Below are 20,830 nucleotides of genomic sequence, written 5' to 3' on the forward strand. Positions count from 1 at the left end.
TGGATTGTGTGATTTCAGATATTTGAAGATTTCAAACTAGAACGTTGTTCAATGAGTGGCCGCGGTGGCTCAGTCGGTAACGCGTCTGACTACCATGCTCAAGGTCCCCGGTTCGATCCCCGGCCGGTTCAAACCCGGGAACTTTTCTAACGGTGAAAGCGGCCCCGGCGCCCACCCAGCGTCGAATAACATGGGTACCTGGGGGAAACCCTGGGGGGTAAAGGCGGTCAGGGGCATGATGCTGATCACATCACCCCCACTCACGACCGGATCAAGAAAGTGTGGGGCGTTACCCCCGCACCCCCTATACGCCTTCATGGCGTGGTGCTATGCACAGGGGAACACTTTTTTATGTTGTTCAATGTCTCAATTGTCGATTTTCTCGGGTCTTCAACGCTCTGTTTCAGTGACAATGGAATAGCGTACGAACGGCTTTACACGAGATGATCTGTTTGTTTGAGTTATTTTTTAAGTTCACTTTTATGCACCGACAGGCTAACCGAGGCTGGACCTATAGTTTAAAGTGGAATCCGAACCACTGTGTGCCTCCACCGGGTATCGAACCCATCTTTATATTTGTAACAATGTCTTTGTTATTTCGCTTCGCTTCTTTGCTGCCTCTTTTGTCTAATCGCAACGATACGAATGAAGGATGAGTGACGATATGATAAGCTTGATGAAGGGACACTCACAAAAACATCCATGGTCAGGCCGGGGTTCGAACCAGAGATCCCTGGCGTCGCCACAGCGGTCGGCACGTTTGAATTGTTGTTTTAAGTTTACTTTATGCCCAGAAAGGCTAATCGGGACCATATATATATATATATATATAGTTATTTTTTTCTGGCGGTACGCACCTTTTTTATAGGTAAGACTGAAAATTGATAACATTTTATTCTTAACAAAAGAAATGCCTGTGTGAACCTGTAAATACATGAATGCACAATCATTTGTGAATATACTGGAATATTTTGAGTAGTTCTTCCATGGGCGCTCACATAAAATTGTTAGTTATATTGATAATCATGTTTACATGTTATCATAAGAAAGAAATGTAGAGATGATGAAAGAAACGGTAGAGAACGAGAAAAAGGAAGAGAACCCAATAAGCTACAGAGAGAGAAAAGAAAGAAGAAGGAAAGCAAAATAGATACAGATAATGAAAGGAAAATAAAGAGGTAAGACAACACGCACACGCGCAGAGGGGGAGAAAGAAGGAAATATGGAAGAGAGAGAGAGCGATATATTGAGAAGCGAAGAGAGAAATAAATAAAGAAGAGAGAGAGAGAAATAGAGAAGCCCGAAAGAGTGAAAGAAGAAGAAAGACATGGATAAATAAAAAAAACAAGAGAAAGAAAAATACAGAAGAGAGAGAAATGGAGAAGCGGGAGGGAAGAGAGAAATTAAAAAGAAAATCAGGCACAAAGAGAGAGAGAGGGAGAAAGAGAGAGAGAGAGAGAGAGAGAAGGCAGAAGAGTAGCAGATACTAGAGATAAAAGAGAGAAAGAATGAAATAAGAAACAGAAAAAATGGGAGTGAAAACGTAGAAAAATAAATGGACAATAGAGAGTTACAAATAAAAGGGAGGGAGGGAGGAGAAGTAGAAAATTTTTCCTCATTCCAAGGTAGGTTAAGCGACCCCTTTGACCCTCCCTGCGGACGCTGCGTATTGCGGAAGCTATTTCTGTCGTTTTCTGCTGGGAGATAAGAATCCGAAAGACGTATAGTAAGAATGGGCAACGAACAACACGAAGTGAACAAGTTAATTTAACCTATATTGATTTTTGAAATACTGAATAACACCCTTTTTAATTTAAAGGTGAAGGTCGTTTTATTCTGTTCGATATACAGGGTGTCCATGAAATACTGGTATAACTTTGGAACGACGCTGTAGTCCGAAACCAACACGAATATGGATACCTTGTATCATTATGAATGTTAGAGTTCTCATTACGCAGACACTGTTTAGTTGAAGTGAGTTCGAGCTCCGTTTTTGGATCATCGCCAGGGAGTAATTTTGACTATGTTAATTTGGAATAACAAATTGATAAAAGAATACTATCCTGCCATTTTCTATGGAAGTGCTCCTTTGAAATCAGGGGGTCTCGAATTCAAAATTGTGCGTATGTGTCTGTGTGTATGTGGCATGTGTGACCGTGTGTGGAATGTATGTATGTAGAGAGAGATAGAGAGTATCCACAACAGACTTCTCATTCGTTGAATTGTTTAATTCTTACATTGCTGCAGAAGTTATTATAATGCTTATAAAATAATTATAGGGCTAAGGAGTGAGCAAGGTTCTTTTTTCCAATTCTTCTACATCAGTGTAAGGTTTAATATGAACCGCGCGTCCAAAACGTGCCGAAAAAAACATGACTCACAAAAGGATGGACGTGCGAATAGATCATACATCTGTGTGCGGAATGAGTGCCTGAGCTTCTCAAACCCCCCAAATAATCAATACCTGAAGGTTGCGCTTGTTTGAGTTGGGAGAGAGGCACCAGGAACAGCAGAGCCCCCAGCGGCGAGTAAAGACAACTGCGGCTTGCATAGGAGAACGGGGTTTGTGTTACGGGGAGCTGTTTTAAAATGGTGGTTCGTGCAAATGTCGAAGGACAGGGTTCGCATCTGAGTGTTACGCGAGGAACTGCTATTGTCAGTTGCTAAAACGTCCCCCGCCTGGTCCCACGGGGGCGAAACGTCTAGCGAAATGGATCAGGAGAGATGTAAAGGATGTGTTTGTCCTGTGATTGTCGTTGCTGGGCTGTTTGTGGTTGCCAAAACATTTGACAGTGATGACTACGCAATCAGCATGCAGTAAAACGGGTAAGGGATACCATTAATTGAGGAAATTGTGTGTTTTGAAGTGTTCTGATTCGTGACTTTTTTCAAAGTTCGATTCAGTTATTTGTGTGTACTGAAATGATGCTTTCAGTACAAATGTGCAATAGGAGCTCTGCAATTGATTTCTTTAAAACTAAGGTCCTTTCTAACACTGAAAAAAAGACCACAACAATTGAGCATCTTATCAAAGCAAATTAGAGATGGCCAAAATAAAGGCTGGGATGTTGGGGATTTCCCCCTCCCTCCTTACAGACGCAGTATCAGTGTCAAGCGAAGGTATCCCCCACCCCTTATGTTGGACAATATGGCATATTACTCACATTTATAATTTAGTATGTGAAAATAACGAAATCCGAGCAAATTTAATAAGTGGAACTATTGGCAATATTGCCGTTACAAGAGCAACAGTGGAGCTATTGAGAACGCGTACATCCTTTATTGTTACTGAATAAAGAGAGGGTACATAAATAAAGCACATTCACGCTACGAAGCCAGAGGCATCAGGTTCGAACCCTGAATAAGTTATGAATGTATGTTTGTAATATTATCCATTTCATCAGTTCAGTATTCATCCTCATCGTCGCGCAAACAACTGAAACAGAAATAAGGGAAAGATATAATACTTTGGACAGATGTTAGTTTTTCCAATTGATTAAATCAATGATGTAAAAGAAAGAATTATGACCCAATCTTGGTCTGATACAAGAAGATGCAATGTACAATGCAAGTGTAGCCAGTTATATTTCAAGTAAAAATAACATATAGCCTATTAAACAACAGGGAGCTTATTTTTTTTTATTTGCATTATTTTACTTCGCTTCTTGTGCCACTTTTGGCTAATTTGCGAAGAGGTGGATGAGTGATGATATGATGAAATTGATGAATAGACATCACAAACGTCCATGCCCAAGCCAGGATTCGAACCCGGGACCCCTGGCGTCGCAGCACGATGTTCTAACCACTCCGCCACGTTGGCCGGCTTCATTTTCTTTTAAATCAACAATTTTTGATTATACATAAAAGTAATAGCGTAAAACTTTTGGTTCCACATGCAGAAGGGCTACCTCTTTCTCATCCAAACACTGCATATTCTAATCAGTCACACATGCCACTTCCTTTCAAACCAAACACTGCTACGTAAAAATAGTGTACATGAATTGATTAATTGAATTGCTTTATTTTACTTTGCTTTTTGTGCCACTTTTGGCTAATTTGCGAAGATGGGGATGAGTGATGATTTGATGAAATTGATGAATGGACACTCACAAACATCCATGCCCAGGCCAGGATTCGAACCCGGTACCCCTGGCGTCGTAGCGCGATGTGCTAACCACTCTGCCACGGGGGCCGGCAAAAGTAGTGTAGAAGGAAACCGGAGTGAGGGGGGGGCGTGTGACAGACGGGGTACAAAAAATGTATCGAACATTCAAAAGGTAATGCAGCAATAATTGCACGATTGCTTTGGTTAGTTTACGTCACTTTCCTTCCACTTTTGACTAATCGCGACGATGATGTGATGAATGATGAAGGGACACTCCATGCTCAGGCTGGGATTCGAACCGGGATTCCTAGCGCGCTGTGCTAAGTCCTGCGCTACCGAGGCCGGCATTATAGCAATGAGACCATTTATGCATAGGCAACATAAGTGTACATATTCGTAGTCAAAATATTTTTTTCCAGAAACTGAGAGACCAGTTCCTTTCCTAGGGGAAACGTGGTCCACCCTAGTCAAACTTTATTGTCGCTGCTGGATAAAATTGAGTGAGTTTTCAGGTTGAATTGCATCAGTTCGAAACTTTATAATCCCCTCTCCAACACACACACACATACACACACCTTATAAGACACCTCTTGTTAGCAAACTTCTATTTTGATACATCGGAAACGTAAGTCTGAATGATTTCCATGTTAGTTATTCTACGTAGCTTTTCTAGCTCGTTAGCTAATCGCGACAATGGGAATGAATGATGAACCAAGGAAATGGGTGATGGGACAACTACAGTGATGCATGCATGACCGAGCAGGATTTGAATCTGGGAACTTTTTAGTGCTTATGCTGACCACACCACCGTGGAGGCCGGAAAAAATCTCAAAATTCCATTCAAAAATAATATTATTATTGATTTGCTTTATTTTACTTCGATTCTTGTGCAACTTTTGGCTAATTTGCGAAGATGGGGATGAGTGATGATATGATGAAATTGATGAATGGACACTCACAAACATTCATGCCCAGGCCGGTATTCAAACCCGGGACCCCTGGTGTAGCGCGATGTGCTAACCACTCCGCCACGGGGCCGGCCCTTCAATAATAATAATAATAATAATAATAAAGATAGGCGTGAGTATCTCTTCAGATGTTCACATTGTTGCCATTCATATGCACTATTACACGCAAGCGTTGTGAAGAATAAGTGTCGTGAAAATGATACAACATTGTATGTACTCCTCTCGCTTAATAGTGCCAGAATTCGCAACTGACATTATTAGATTGCTTTTAATCAGAATTTTCTATTACTTTGTGTAATTAATCTTTAATTCTTCTCAGTGAAAGTTAAAACTTCTCTAATTAATTTTAGAAAACGGTAAATGAGTGCATAAAATTAGCGCTGTATAAATTACACAGCACAATTGAATCTATTGACTGTACAACAGGTTCACACACTGCAAGGCTCCGTATTGTCAACAAAAGTCTCATCCTGCACGACATTGTCCTTCACAATATCTTCTCCGTGGCGTTCTTACTATAACTTACGTAATCTTATCTAATCTACAACCTTTATTATGTAACTACTTCGTCGAAAGTAGGCTACTATTTACTTGTTTGTTTGTTGTTTTTTGAAAGAGTTCTCTTCACATAACAGGCGGGCTTTATCCATATTTTTTTTTCAGTGTATACAATTTCAGAAAGTGTGACCGAGTCTATATTTGTATTTTTTTTTTGTACTTTACGTCACTTTTCTTCCTGTCTAAGTTAATCGCGACCATGAGAATGATCAGTGAAGTGGTGAAGTAAATGAATAAATATAAAGTCATTGTGTTATCCAGGATTCGAACCTGAGGACTCCAGATTTCGTGGTGCGCTATGATAATCACTCTGTGAAGGAGGCTGGGAATTAATAAGTTGAGAACAAGACCGACTAAGCTTCCTACACAGAGCCGGATTAAGGTGGGTGCTATTGATGCTGCAGCATTAGGCCCATTCCTCAAATAGGCCCAGATGAAAACAGACGAGAATTTTCCGAAAGCTTGACACGTTCCAAACTTAACTTATGTATGTACGCGTCGTATTATTATACTATTAATATTAACTTAATAATACTCAGCGGTGAACGATGAGACTCGGTGAAGTACACAGACTCCTCTCAGGTACACGGATAGTGTTAGGCAAAGACAATATTCACAGCACAGAGAAATAAAATCACATTATTGCAGTATATATAAACTGAAAGGTTTTATTCTTTATTCATTGCAATTATAATGCAAATATACTTGAGATGAAAGCGAGGATTTCGCTTTGTCGATGAATTGACTCAACTAAAACGCATAAACTCAATGCGTGGCTATCGGCAAGCCTATGATCACATAGACCTAGCTTGCGCCCCGAACTACCACACCAAGAGATATGCAATGATAACTGAGCCAATATTTGCTCTTTAGCCTTTTATTTCCAAATTAATCTTTAGGCTAGCCTTATTATTTAACGTAGAATGGTTGCAGTATTGTGCATATCATCAATGCATGGCTATCGGCGTACCTATGTTCACATAGGCCTAGCTTGCGCCCCGAACTACCATACCAGGATGTATGCACAACACCAAGGAGTTCTTTTTAAGTTTAAAAGCTTCGACGATCCGTGGCGAAAGTGTGATATTTCTTACGCGATATCCTCGCTTTTATACTATTTTCGAGAACACAGATTAAAGTACAGATGAATCATTCACTATCTACAAAAGGATACTATCAACAAAACTGACATCTATACATCTTTAGAAATACAAATTCGTATAGTGCACTCTTGCAAACATGAATATACATTAAACTACTCATAACAAAGCATAAAATACAATAAACATTAAACAAAAGATATACGAGGTCTTATTCTTTAATTTTACTTAGTATTTGAATTATTTTTTTAATAATAGTGGCTCTAATCTCTCAATACAAGAAATAATTCGCAAAATCCCATATCCTCCAAGCTTAATTAGAATTATGTTTAAATTGTCAATTACATAACTAAGTAATGTACAACTAAAATAATAAAAGAAATAACTCCAATAAATAAATCTACCCATACAATAAATCCTAGGAATCCAATTGCTATTATTGCATAAATTATTCCAAATGGTGGCCTTACTTTAATAGTAGCACATGGTCTTTGTTCCACGTACATTACAAACCAGGTGCGTTATTACATATAATAACAAAGAAATTACGCTTTCTTTTACAAAAATAAATACATTAGTGACATATTTTCTACTGATGACGGATCATATCAGCTGCCCCTTCCTTTCGAAAACTAAGTTTCAGGAAGGAAGTTATCTACCTGGAGGAAACTTAGTTTTAAAGTACAAACTCTTTCTTTTTATCCTCCGAAAAACGCACTAGTTTTAGGTTATCCAAGTTAACCTTATCATATAATTCTTTAGTCCTTGGAATTAGCAATGTCACAACATTATTTTCCACTTTGTCCACTATATAAGGTCCAATCCACAACATAAATAACTTTTGAATGGTCCTATCTAGTGAGGAGCTTAAGGAATGGTTTTTAACCATCACGAAGTCTCCAACTGTCACTGTCTTGGCGTTTCCCTTCTGTTTTAAATCCTTCGACAGCTTCTTCTTCTCCCTGACTTGGGCTAAGAACAATTTGGACTTCCAATCAGGTTGGGCTTCTTCCCGTTCGGGCCAATTGAAATGTGTTAGGATCTCTCTGGGTATAGGATGATTGAAGAATAGTTCAGCAGGCGAATATCCAGTAGTTTCGGAAATAGAATAATTAATTAACCAAACAACTTTTGATATGTATCGCGACCAAGTCTGATGTTCTCGATAACAAAATAAACGAAGTAATCTGACTATCTCTTGATTTGCTCGTTCTACCATGTTCCCCTTTGGATTGTAAGCTGTTGTGCAAACATGATGGATACCACGGCTTTTGGTAAATTCTTTCCACTGCTTAGAGGTAAACTGAGTTCCTCTGTCGCTCAGGGTAATCGTAACGTTTGGATAGTGAGCAAAATATCCTCTCTGAAGCGTATTTATAATTTCTGTGGTTCTGGCAGTCCGTAAAGCATATGCGGAGACAAAACGTGTACCCACATCAATAAGGCTCAAGATGTACTGGTATCCATTAGAACGAGGAAGCTTCCCAATCAAGTCCAGAGAAAGCATCTCCTGAGGTTGCTTGGGACTGCTATGAAGGGTCTCCTTGAGTATCCCCAATTTGTCTGGTTTACTCTGGGCACAAATTTCACAATCTCGGATGTACTGTATCACGTCATCCTTCATGCCTTTCCAGAAGTATCGTACTGCAAGTCGCTTCAATGTCTTGGACACTCCAAAATGGCCAGCTTCATCATGAATTACTTTCAAGAGAGATTGCTTCATTACCACCGGAACACACAGTTTCCAAAGGGACTGATTATCCGACCCTTTCTTAAATAAAATCCCTTCCTGAATGCGATAGGAACGATGCAATCTGAGGTTAGGTTCCTGGGAATTTAGAGATTGGAGTAAATTTTTGCAGAATTCATCTTCAAATTGTGCCTCTCTCCACTTGTCGATGTCATCTATTTCTCCTCTTTCGGCCCACAGGTAGTTTATTCTGAATGTCTGCTGGCTATTTTCAGGATGAATCTGGGGTATATCATCAGCAGGATACCGAGATAAAATATCTGCCAGATCGTTTTGGCGACCAGAGACGTATACTATTTTATACTGGTACTGTTGGAGTTTTAGAGACCACCGAGTCAAACGACTGTTCCAGTTACGGGCGTCTTGTAACCATACCAACCCTTTATGATCACTGTAGATAGTGAAGGGCCTACCTTTCAAATAAACTGCATACTTCTCAACTCCAAAGATTATGGCCAAACATTCTAACTCATGGATGGAGTAATGGCGTTCGTTCTCCTTCAGTTTTCGGCTTGCATATTGAATGACTTTTCTCTCTTCACCATCCATTTGGAAAAGAATACTACTCAATCCTTTCCCAGAAGCATCGCATTGGATACAGAAATCCTTTTCAAAATCAGGCTGTGCCAATTCAGCATCTCTTACAAGTTCCTTCTTCAGTAGCTGGAAACTTTGTTCTTCCTCATCTCGCCAAATCCAACGTTGATTTTTACCTAACAGCCTGGTGAGCGGTTCAGATTTAGCTGCAAAATTTTCAATGAACTTCCGCCTCCAGTTGGCGAGGCCAAGAAATTTCCGAACATCCTTTCTAGTTTTAGGTTTAGGAAATAACTTAACGGCTGAATTTTTGTCTGGTTGGATTTTGATAGCATCTCCAGAAACAATGTGACCCAAGTAGGTAATTTCCTTTTTGACAAATTCACACTTTCGCAGCTTTACAGTCATCCCCACTTCTTGGAGTCGCTGCAACACTTCGTCCAGATGTTCGAGATGCTTGGAGAGTTCTTTGTCGAAAATCAGCAAGTCATCCATATATTGAGTTAGATACTCTTCGGTTTCAGGACCAAATACAGCATGCATGGCCGCTATGAAAATTGACACAGCACTAGAAATACCAAAAGGCATTCGCGCAAACATCCACTGACGTCCTTTATAGGAGAAGGCAGTACATGGTTGGCAGTCAGTTTTTACAGGGATCTGCAAATACCCAGAAGCCAGATCCAGATTTGTAAAATAACGAGCACCTTTAAATTTTTGTAAGGCATCCGAAATGGGCTCTACTGAATTCCGTGGAACACGTACAATTTTATTCAAATTTCTGAAGTCAATGCATGGGCGTACTGTACCGTCAGGCTTGTCGACTACAATTAAAGGGTTCAAGTAAGGGGAGTTACAAGGCATTATAACACCCCATTGTCTCCACTTTTCTAATTCTTCCTCCAGGAGTTTCCTTTTTGCTATAGGTATGGGATATGGAGATCGATACACAGGTTCTGTGGTGGTGAGTTCAATCTCACACTGGAAGTTTTTAATAGTACCTGGTCTCTCGGAAAATACTTTTCTATGCTTCAATAAGACTTCTTTCAATTGGCTTCTACCCCTTTCGCATAAAATCTCATTCGCATTGACCTTCTGAAGAATGTCGTCAGGACTAGCCGTCCACTGATCGACATGGGAATCTTCACGGACTTTTCTTACATACGTCCCTGTCAAAGATCCATTATTCACGAGGTCCTGCTCTACCGGAACTCCGTCTATGGTGAGGGATAACTTCTCGCGCTGTAGGTCAATTCCTGCTTCACATTTCCTGAGGAATGGGTAGCCCAAAATAAAGTCAGCTTCGAGACCTTTCAAGACAAACATGTCCTCCAATAAATTTCTTCCAGCAATCTCTAGATATACTTGTCTACATCCCACAACTCTAGTTTTGTTTCTCCCAGTGAAATCAGTCAGCCTAACATCTGGACATGGTTGTAACTGCAATGACGGCAGCTTCTCTTTAATCTTCTTCCAAATGGCGTAGCTCATGAGATTACATTCGCTTCCAGTGTCCAGAACACAAATAAAATCGACGCCTGTTACAGTTGCTTTAATTAACGGAGCCCTGGGCAAATTTTCCTTTCTAACTGCCTGTTGTAGTGCTCTATCAAAACTTTGTTCTCCTTCATTGAGAGTCAGCACAACAAAAAGATGATTGTCTTCACTATTTATAACGCTGTCATCTGTTCCCAGAGAAGTCTAAGATTTTAGCCCAACCGTGATCGGGAACGAAGAATTCACGTTGGGCGACTGGCTAAATCCGACTGCATACCACTCGGATTAGCACTAGTCGAGGGTGCCCAACAAAAGTCTCTTGTTATGTCGACGCTTTGACGTTGCTCGTTCGTCAAACGTGAAGCAGAAGGTTCAAACGGAGGCGCCGTCGCTCTGAAGTTACTGGGTTCAGAGACGTTACGTGAAGAGTCACGGGAATGATCTTCTGGATCAGATCTGGAACGACGCCGTCCACGTGCGTAGTTGTTCCTGCCTTCCCTTCTAGGAGGATTACGCCGCCTGTTGTAATTGGAATAACCATTTCTATGGTTCTGCGTAACTTGTCTGACCCGGGGGTTTTGGTTTCCAATTCTATTTTGTCTAGGAACATTTCCCTGGCCAGCACCTTCTCTATTCCACGAAGGCTTCCAACTGTCTTGTTCCTCAAGCACCTCGAACCTTTTCAGAAAGTCGGCTAGCTGGCGTACAGTTTGAGGAGAATTAGCTAGACTCAGACTGCGAGCTCTATATGGAAGCTGGGAGATGATTAAATTCACAATCTCAGGTCCTATGTAACGGGCAGACAGATTGCGGTAGGCTGAGTAAATAGACCAGGCATATTCCTCCATGCTCATACCGGACTGCTTTAAGTATCGGCGAGATCTCACTGCTGTCAGCTGCCTCTCTTTGGCCTCTTCTGAAGCATATTGTTTGCGAAAACGACGGCAGAAATCAGAATAGGACTTGAACTCTAACTGGTTTGCTCGAAACCAATGCTCAGCTTGGCCCTTGAAAAGCCGAGGAATAATTTCCAATCGGTATTCGTATGGAATCTGCTTTAAATCAAAATTGATATTAAGTTCTTTTAAGTATTGCTCAGCATTCTGGGCTTCCAGGTCTCCCTTGAACTTCGACAAGGAATTAAGGTCTGCCATCCTTGGAGTTCCAGTCATTGCTGATCGCTGAGTTGTTGGCGGCGACTTATCTGGCCCGCTCCTTGAATTTCCATGCCTTCGTGTTCGCTTCCTGATTTTTGCTTGATACTGAGAGTCAGAGCTGGTGCTGGAAGAGGAGGAACTGCGATCTTTCTTCCTTTCTAGACGTTTCCTCTTTGCCCCTTCTTCATAATGACGATATTGTGCCCTGCGAGATTCACGCTCTCTGTAACCTCGGTCATCGCCCGAAAGACTAAAGGTAGGTGGAACAGCAGACGCCACTTCATTAGCTCTTGAACCAGCAGTAACTCGTGGGCGACAAACTTGTTTGTCTTCCCTAGTTCTCTCTCCACCGGCTCTGTCCATCGCTTCATTTAGTTCAATATTCATGGTTGGCAACGCTGCACTCTCAGCAACTGCAGACGGATGACCAGCTGTTCGAGATCCAGTTTCTGTTTCTGTTTGCCGGGTGACGTGCATGGTCTCTAACTGATTCGCAAGCTGTTCTACTTGAGTCTTTATTTCCTCAACATCCTTGCTTCTCTGATACAACAACGGAAATCTGACCAATATTTTCTTGAACCTCAGATCGGAATCGTATTTTGTCAGTCTCGGCCTCGGTCAATATCTGTTCCATTGTCAGCTGTTTTTCAATAATCTTATTGCACTCCGCAGTGAATCTCGAATTTATATCCTCTACATCGATGCGAACACTTTCCGTGGCTTTATTTACATCGGCTGCCAAGCTACGCCGGAAGTCATCAAAGTCTATCTCTCTAGCCTGCCGGATTTCTTCAGAGAATCGCGCCCTAGTTTCCTCATTCTCAGACTTCAGTTGTTGAATCTCACAGGCCATCTCGCCTATTTCAGCTCTTAATACTTTTATAGATTCATCGTGCTGCTTACCGATATCATCCTTTAGCAACGCACATTGTCTGAGGATATCTTCCTTTAATATGTCAGATTGTCTACAGATATCAGCTTTCAAGCTGGTAATGGAATCAGCTTGTTGTTTAATATCAGCTTTCAGTGCTTCAGACTGTTTACACATATCAGCTTTCAAGCTGGTAATGGAATCAGCTTGTTGTTTAATATCAACCTGTAAGGTTTCAGACTGTTTGCAGATATCAGCTTTCAAGCTGGTAATGGAATCAGCTTGCTGTTTAATATCAGCCTGCAGTGTTTCAGACTGTTTGCTAATATCATTGCTAATATCAGCCTTCAAGTTATTAATGGAATCAGCTTGCTGTTTAATATCAGTCTGTAATTTTTCCATACTTTCTACTTGCTGCTTGCTAATTCCTTCAATCATGGATTTTAAAGCTTCAAACATATTTAATGGATCAGATGTAATAGTTGTAGACAATGATTCACATTCTTTACAAACGAAATCGGTAGCTTCGTGGCTTTCAGATCGAACATCTAAGCCACAACATTCATAATGTAGAAGCTTTGTACATTTCTTGCACACAAATGTGGGTTTATCCTTATCAATGTCCCGACAGCAATCGGGAACATTAAGTCCTGAACTCGAAGTAAGATTTTTATTTGCACTACGCAAATGTTTCTTTTCCATTTCGAAAAGAAATAACTCTGTGCTTTTCTATAAATATGAAAGTTCAGTGCTCTTGCACAATTAATCTCAACTTTAAACAATTGTCTTGCCCTTGTACACTTCAAAATCGAGCCAACACGTTGAGCTGCCACTTGACACGTTCCAAACTTAACTTATGTATGTACACGTCGTATTATTATACTATTAATATTAACTTAATAATACTCAGCTGTGAACGATGAGACTCGGTGAAGTACACAGACTCCTCTCAGGTACACGGATAGTGTTAGGCAAAGACAATATTCACAGCACAGAGAAATAAAATCACATTATTGCAGTATATATAAACTGAAAGGTTTTATTCTTTATTCATTGCAATTATAATGCAAATATACTTGAGATGAAAGCGAGGATTTCGCTTTGTCGATGAATTGACTCAACTAAAACGCATAAACTCAATGCGTGGCTATCGGCAAGCCTATGATCACATAGACCTAGCGGGGTGTAAGGGGTGACCTTCCACGTAGGCACCCAAAAGTCAACCTCACTTCCACGTAGTGCACCCTGGACTAATGACTAACGAGGCTCTGGCGACTGGCACTATGGCCAGTATAATTTTGTGTGTGTTGTCCTGTTTGTTGTCCTTGTGTGTGCTGAGTGCCCGTTTACGGCCTCAGCTTTTAACAAGTCAGAACATTTTTAGTTATGCAACGCTAGAGTTGTTATTTGTAATGATAAGGGGCTGGCCCCCGTATAATGTGACGGGAGCAAAATAGCCTAAGTGCTGACGCTCCCAAAATTTTAAATTCAAAATCAAAATCAAATCACATAGACCTAGCTTGCGCCCCGAACTACCACACCAAGAGATATGCAATGATAACTGAGCCAATATTTGCTCTTTAGCCTTTTATTTCCAAATTAATCTTTAGGCTAGCCTTATTATTTAACGTAGAATGGTTGCAGTATTGTGCATATCATCAATGCATGGCTATCGGCGTACCTATGTTCACATAGGCCTAGCTTGCGCCCCGAACTACCATACCAGGATGTATGCACAACACCAAGGAGTTCTTTTTAAGTTTAAAAGCTTCGACGATCCGTGGCGAAAGTGTGATATTTCTTACGCGATATCCTCGCTTTTATACTATTTTCGAGAACACAGATTAAAGTACAGATGAATCATTCACTATCTACAAAAGGATACTATCAACAAAACTGACATCTATACATCTTTAGAAATACAAATTCGTATAGTGCACTCTTGCGAACATGAATATACATTAAACTACTCATAACAAAGCATAAAATACAATAAACATTAAACAAAAGATATACATTACAAACCAGGTGCGTTATTACATATAATAACAAAGAAATTACGCTTTCTTTTACAAAAATAAATACATTAGTGACATATTTTCTACTGATGACGTCACATAAAAATATGGATCATATCAAGCTGAACAGTTTTCTTTTGCTATATTAAACTGAGAATAAATCTTAGAATGAAATTTGGAGCCACAATTTCGGACGCCTAGACACAGAATTACTTATTATACAGTTACTATTATTCTTTGCGCTGTGACGTAACTATAACGTCGTTGTGTTTATTGTTCACCGAAGATTTCAAGTTAATGCTATCAATTTTACGTTAAACAGTTTACTTAGTAACAGCATCAGACCCAATTTCATCTTAATCACTTCATGTTGCAGGAATAAAATACCATAACAAACTTCCCACACACATCAAACAAATTACAGAAACTTACAAGAAACTGAAAGCAATTAAACAGTATTTAACAGATACCTTTATATAATCTCAATGAATTTAAATAGTTAAACTGGATTAGTAAACTGCAGCATCTAAATTACTTTGATATTGTATGTTTCTTATATTTGGATTTTCTCTTTTACAAGTTTAGTATGTGACACATAACTGTTTAACCAATATGAATTATTTGTATTTTTGTGTTTGCATTTGTTCTTTTCATTGTAATCCTACTCCATTTGTAATATTTAGTATTGTATGACGTTTTCCACACCCTTGGATATGGGTCTACGGAAATAAAGGATTTATTATTATTATTATTATTATTATTGCCTACACAGGTTAACATTTACACATGGTGCACATTTAATTTAGAACTCGATTATTTAAGTCCGTGTTCAATGCGTGTGTGTGTGTGTGTGTGTGAAGGTAAACTTACCCCTGCCCCTGGAGATAGGGCCCAACACATTCACAATCTCGGCCATTTGTGGAGGTGATGTGACCAGCACCAGTCTCCAGCCGCCTGTACCTCACCTTCCAGGGTTGCACCCAGGTACCTACCCATTTGTTAGAGGCTGGATTCATTGTATGTGAGTGTGTCACACTATTGTTATGTACATAAGCAGACGCGCAACCACGAATTATTGTCTGGGGGGCAAATACCAGGATAAACGTACCAATAATAATAATAATAATAATAATAATAATAATAATAATAATAATAATAATAATTTTATAATAATACTAATAATAATAATAATGTTATTAACATTATTATTATTATTATTATTATTATTATTATTGATTTGCTTTATTTTACTTCGCTTATTGTGCCACTTTTGACTAGTTTGCGAAGATGGAAATGAGTGATGAGATGAAATTGATGAATGCACACTCACAAACATCCATGCCCAAGCCAGAATTCGAACCCGGGACCAACATTATTATTATTATTATTATTATTATTAGTAGTAGTATCAAAGACGTTATTACCCTCGTAAATTATGCAAAAGGGCTTAGAAGTTGGTGCTAAAGAATTTGTGTTCGAACAAACGATTTGAATTATTTTTTCAACACGTTCAATTTCACATTAATAATGGAAAGCAAGCACACAAACTATTTTTAAAAGACAGAAAATGCTTGATAAATGAATTCCAAATATAATTCTTTTTTACATTAACATGTATTACATTCATGCACGATAAATGTTTCACATTATGCAACATGGAGCGACGTGGACACTAAATTGTTTACATATTCATATTATATACAACATATATTATTTAAATACATTACACAACCAATTCATCCATCTCACAATAAACAAACAGCAAAAATTACATAAATTGTCTCTCAAATGTGCACGCTCCTTTTCCTCAAAACAATCGTTCATGTATTTAAAAGAAAATAAATTAAAACACAAGTCGTATTTCTCTGTCTGTTAATTCGAGCGAAGCGACCAAAACAAAATTTGGATCCAATTTTTGTTGCAGGCTGAAATCAATATTGATTTAATAGGGTGCAAATAATTTCACGGGACGCCAATAAATTCTCGCTTTTACAACTTTTGTGCCTCCTTGATGGTGTAGTAGTAACATCGTACCCTTGTGATCAAGGAGCCCCGGGTTCGAATCCCACTTTAAACTGTAGGTCCAGTTCCGATTAGCCTTTCTGTGCGTTAAGTGGACTTAAAACCACAAATCAATCAATCAATTTTGCAACTTATTTTCATTTAGATCGTTCGGTACCCAGAGTCGACTCCCGCCGTCCCCTAACTACACTCCTAAACTTGATAAGACTAAGAAAAACAAATATTGCGAGCGAAGCGTCAAGAAAATTTTACGAAAAGTTATTTTATTTGCATAAAATTTGAAGTTGTGGGCGGTAATTGCTCCCTGCAAGCACTTCGCCGTCAATATTTGCCCCCCTTTGCCCCCCTAGAACTCATTTCCATCCAAGGTTGGGGGTCAATGCACCCATGCCCCCTGTGGTTTCGCCACTGTACATAAGGAATCCACAAAATTCTAGTATACGGTCCATGGTGTCAGGAGGAGGGGGTCGAACAAGTCCGTCGAATCCCATTGAAATTGGCATCGTTCATTTAAAATCACAAAAATAAACAGAAAGCTCGTTACTTTTTATTGTTAATATCAGAAATAAAGTTAAGTAAGTTATTCTACGAATAGAACAATGAGGCAAATAGTGGGTTAAATCGGAAATAAAATGAGTGTAAAATACAAGAACGAGTTTATGTTTTCATTTTCTACCATTCAAATCACAGAATAAATGTTTCATAGTCTTCAAAATTCCAAATATTAGAGTTTTATGTGAGAGGTCGCATAACATAAACACTACAATTAAATTTTCTTCGTAACTTCCAAAGTTTTCTTTTTTGGATGAGGTGTGTAGAAGGTAATAACAAAATAGAATAACTATGCATTTCGGTACACTAACTGTGTTGAATGTAAAAAAATAACGAAAAACAGTTGTGCTGGATATTCACTCATTTGGTGGATGGAGCAGAAAAGTCTTCCCAAGACTATAATAATAATAATGAATTTGCAATAAAATTTGTTTACTGTTATTAGTTTTTAGTAGTTCATACTTTATAATAATAATAATAATAATAATAATTGTTAATATTTATACTATTCAATTTTATGAATTGCCCAACCCCCACTTCCCTACAAACATTTCTGGCGACGCCCATTGTACGGTCCATGAGGGAAAAAATATTGTCCCTTTGTGACATCCAATTACGGTTTGGATGTGTTGAAGGTTGGTAACGATACAACAGAGATGATATCGAAATCGGACGAGGTGGCATTCGGCAGAGGCACGCATCGTTGTAGCACAAACGAATACAGCGTGTCTTAACCGCACAAACTGTCACAGCCTTTAGAGCTCTAAACAACACTGTTCTTGATAACGTTTCTCTGTTTGACGCTTGTTGTGACTTAGAAGAAAAAACAGCATTTTGTCCTGAATATATGCAACCACGCAGCACATGCTCACAATTTCCACGAATGTATTTACTTTCTAATTGATGTAAATAAAAATATTCATCTATACATAATCGAGTCCGATTGGTATGGGTATAGAAATCACACTGTAAAGTAGATGCGATGTAGTTACATTTTTTAAAATATCGCACAGAAGTCTGAGACACTATGTTTTGTCTCTATTGTACAGTCAACGGCAAATATAATAGTAGGCAAATTGTCCATCGCTACTTTCATTACTTTCTATTCTACATCCTTTGTTGTTTAAACGAACGAAATTATGTTTATTGGAAGCAGGTATTCTCTTCTGCATATTGACACTTTTTATTCAATCCATTATAATTACATTGCATAAAAAAGACCGAACGAAAATGGTCATGGACAATTCGCCTACTGTTTCTTTTGCTGTTGGGTGTACAGAAGCCTGCCTCGTTATCGTCTTCATTTTTACAAAGCGTGCTCGGTTTCGGTACTATGTCTACACTGAACCCCAGTGGAGGCGATTGGGTGTCAAAACTGGGGGCAAGGGAAGTTTACCTTAGCATTAGAGGCCTTAGTGCGGGGGCAAAACGTGGGGGGAACTGTCCCTTTGTCCCTCTAATCGCCGCCACTGCTGAACCTTAATATCTCCTGGGGAGATATCTAAATTTAACTGGGGTCCAATGCTAATGTAGATATGCCGTGACTGGCTAAAGATAGTATGTCTCTTGCGGATGATTAACAGTAAAAATATAAATGGGCCTCCACCAAGTTCGACCAAATAATGTAAGGTTATTGTGTTGAAGGCGAAACATATGAACATTGTTTATTATCATAACAGTAACTTAAGTTATCCTTTTCGAGTTGAATTGTGATAGGCGACATGTTTTAACGCGTCGTCTGGTTGAATGTAAGGCGGGATAGTGAGCAGCATTCAAACATGTATATGTATTATAGATGATAGTCTCACGAATGTTTTGTGAGCGTAAACTGTATAGAGTTTGTACAGCACGCTTGTTAGGATTAGAATTCGATAAATATGACAGAGGTTATTCAAGATATAAACGTAAATACGCCACCTGTACGGGTTAACTGCAACAACTACGAGAAAGAAATGAAATAATACGGAACTCACCTGCCATCTTGTGGTGCAGCAGGTAAACGACGCGTCAGACTTGTGCTCCTGTGTTGTACCCACCTGTCTTTCGCCCATCATTCCCCCTCTTTTTTGCAAATAATAAAAATGCGACATTCTCTTCTTTCGCTCTTCAAGAGCCAGGACTAGTGCTAAATGATGTTTATTCTGCCACTTCCAAAGCTGGTGCGTTGACAGCAAGCAGTCAATGAATCTTGGAAAGTCTAGAGCTTTGACCTGGACTCGAGTGATAACCCCTTCGATTTTTATTTCCTGAGAGTTGTTTTTCTCTGCATCGAAAGGAAGGCAAGTGCCGATTTGGATTCAATGTACATGATGCATCAAGCACACACATTTGTGATTCATTGTATTGTATTGACCAGTAAACCATATGGTGTGTGTGGGCAAACTAACTGAGCTGGTGTCTGTAAGTGAACCAAGTAGATAACTGAGGCCCGGATTTAGTAGGGAGGGGATTACAGCAAGTACAACAGTAGATCTCCACCTGCAAAGGGACTTCCACTGTGTGAGTGAGTCCACTTTATGCCCAGTAAGGCTAATCGGGACTGGACCTACAGTTGAAAGTGGGATCCGAACCACTATTGTGCCTCCAACGGGTCACAAGGCGACAACGTTACCACTAAGCCATCGAGGAGCCCCTATGGACCTCCACTGGGGAAAAATGCTTTGAAAACGGCTTAAGAACGAAATAAAATTAGATATTTGAAATGTGGAAAGAAATATTTTTAAAATAGAGTTTGGCGTAGCCGTACACTGACAAACAAATCTACACAGGTAAAACACCGACAGCGAAATATCCGGCGAAGCCAGAACTGACTCGGTAGCTCAGCTGTGGAGGTATGTCAGAGTCTCGGTTTCGCTGAACCGCTGCATTTTTTGCTGAAATTTTTATTTATAGGTTGAGGCAAAAGTCCGGCACCACCCTTTAAATTTGAAAACGACTTGACGGAGGGCGATGAAATTTCGAATATGGGTAGCTAATTGGGGTGGAGGCACACCAGATGGGGCTAGTGTGTATCATGGCGGCCATCTTGAAAGCCGCCATCTTGGAATTACATCCAGATTTTCAAATGGGAGGGGAGTCATGTAGCATATCATGTTACATATTAGCATGATAGCATCCCATGATACACACTAGCCCCATCTGGCGTGCCCCACCCCAATTACCCATATCCGAAATTTCATCGCCCTCCGTCAAGTCGTTTTCAAATTTAGAGGGTGTTGTCGGACTTTTGCCTCACCCTGTAGATCTTTATCTCGTTCGAAATTTTGGTAAACTGCACTGTATGACATTTCAAAACCAAAATAACTTTGCATCCCAAGCAGGTATCTACCTCATTATTTTTATATATTATTTTACTGATCGTAATTGTAAATCCATTAGTGGTGCCGTGATTGCATACCCTCAGTCAGGGTAAAAATGCTGTTTTACAAGGATTCATAGCATCGAAACGAGGAGCCAAACAGAAAAATGTTATAAATGAAAGTTATCGGACTTAACGACCTCAACACTGCAAGAGTTTGTGCGGTGACATACTACATATGCTGTTCATAGCATATATTCCGAGACCCAATACGAGAACGAGATTGGCTTTCACAGCTCGAGATAAGACACTGTCAAGACTCGAATCTTCTTGATAGCTTCCCTAGCCTCCATGGGGGTCGAACGGTTCTTTCAAGTTACAAAAAAAGCAGGAAGCT

General features: G+C 39.6%; 2 protein-coding genes across 3 annotated transcripts in view; one reads left to right on the forward strand and one right to left on the reverse strand.

The window, feature by feature from the left end:
* The window catches only part of LOC145999043 (SPRY domain-containing SOCS box protein 3), a 49,812-nt gene that overhangs the window by 28,834 nt on the left and 148 nt on the right, over positions 1-20,830 (reverse strand). Inside the window, exon 1 of one of the 2 annotated variants that reach the window (XM_083135979.1) lies at positions 19,109-19,162. The exons of the other annotated variant lie outside the window; for it this stretch is intronic. The gene's annotated coding sequence lies outside the window, so the exon portion shown is untranslated. Of the gene's footprint in view, positions 1-19,108; positions 19,163-20,830 lie in introns of those variants that run through there. 2 annotated transcript variants of the gene reach the window in all.
* The window catches only part of LOC145999042 (uncharacterized), a 75,996-nt gene continuing 57,734 nt past the window's right edge, over positions 2,569-20,830 (forward strand). Inside the window, exon 1 of the mRNA XM_083135975.1 lies at positions 2,569-2,826. The gene's annotated coding sequence lies outside the window, so the exon portion shown is untranslated. The remainder of the gene's footprint in view (positions 2,827-20,830) is intronic.

This window comes from Lepisma saccharinum, chromosome 14, assembly GCF_977018435.1.
Source record: "Lepisma saccharinum chromosome 14, izLepSacc3.1, whole genome shotgun sequence".
Taxonomy (NCBI): Eukaryota; Metazoa; Arthropoda; class Insecta; order Zygentoma; family Lepismatidae; genus Lepisma; species Lepisma saccharinum.